Source organism: Rhagoletis pomonella, unplaced genomic scaffold, assembly GCF_013731165.1.
Source record: "Rhagoletis pomonella isolate Grant_MI unplaced genomic scaffold, Rhpom_1.0 Rhpom_scaffold_00005, whole genome shotgun sequence".
Taxonomy (NCBI): Eukaryota; Metazoa; Arthropoda; class Insecta; order Diptera; family Tephritidae; genus Rhagoletis; species Rhagoletis pomonella.
This window is the reverse complement of record NW_023458559.1, coordinates 25,709,649-25,711,062: the sequence shown is the minus strand read 5'-3', so window position 1 is coordinate 25,711,062 and position 1,414 is coordinate 25,709,649.

Genomic DNA, 1,414 nt, shown 5'->3' with positions numbered 1-1,414 from the left:
AAATGTCATTCTGCGGGAATGCGCAATCTTGTATTCTATCGTTCTTGCCGCCATATTGACTGCCTTAGCTGACACAGTGTTACTTCTTTAACAATTCTTTGCCTAATAATATAGTTGAATATTTTTTGATTTTTTCTCAGTATACACTTTTCTTTTCTTAAAAAGGTATTTTATCTTATTTTATTTCATTTCATTACGAATATACTATAAAAAAGCTAATTTTGTTTAGGAAACAATGTGAAATTTTATATTTTTCCCCCAAATGGGGCTTCTTCCCGTTTTTCTTCTCGTTCTACTGAGCTAAGGCAGTGTCAAATCGAGCTGTCACAATTGATACCACCTTGTATTATTGCATCATGGTCATTGCTAGCTGGCACACTTTATATTTGTGGAATTCATGAAATGTCGCAAAGTTGTTTCAAATGTCGAATTTGTCGCAAAATTTGCCACCTTGCGACACAGCTGATTACTTTTGTATGGAAACTATCTTGCGACAAAATTGCGACATTGCCATAGTATTTGAGCTGGCAATCATTGCTATTTCAAAGTGGCGAAACACATGTTTTCTTAGTGTCTTCAAATACTTCAAGAAAAAGTATATCAATTAAGGCTGCATCGAAATATAATTGCAAAGGTGTTTATTTTATTCTAACGCGCGGCATTTAAAAAAAAATGTTTCATTTGCAATCCGGAGCATTGTGTACAAATACAAGTGAGATATCTTAGCAATAGACGTCATCCTGGGCCACAGCTGCGATCATCTGTTTTTTAGAGTTGCTTATTTTGCTCTAAAGTGCGCTTTTTTGACCTGAGTTGCATTAAATAGTCTCTTAAAACTTGGTAGTATTTGTTGCTCAAATGGTAACATATATGCCCAAAAACTTGAAAAATATTAGATTATTGCTTTTTAAAAATGCTATTTATAAAATTTGGTTTTGATTGCGACATTAGAAATATTCAGATTATAAAAGTTTTTCACATATGTTTTAAGATTTTAATATGTACGGTAGAATGCAACAATGTGCTTGAATTTGTTTGCTTCTTCGTCAGCTTATTCGTTTGCAGACTAGAAAAAATGGCGAACAGCCATCAAAATACTGATTCAAAATACACACAAATGGGTGCGCGCAGCAAAATTCAGCCCTAATGGTAAGTTCATTTCATCGTGCGGCGACAAGTTAAGAATTTGCGATACATTTTCAGGCGTATGTATGCGAACGTTCACCGGGGGAAGAGGTATGGGACGACAGCTGGCATGGCATCCAGACGTCAATCTGGTGGCTTTAGCATTAAGTTGTAACCGCGTTAAGATATTTGACAAAGCTGAAGGCGAGCTAATACAGTGCATTCGTCGCCGGAGAATGATGTTGCATTTCACCCAAGTGGAAATTTCTTGGTGACTGGCGGCGATGAC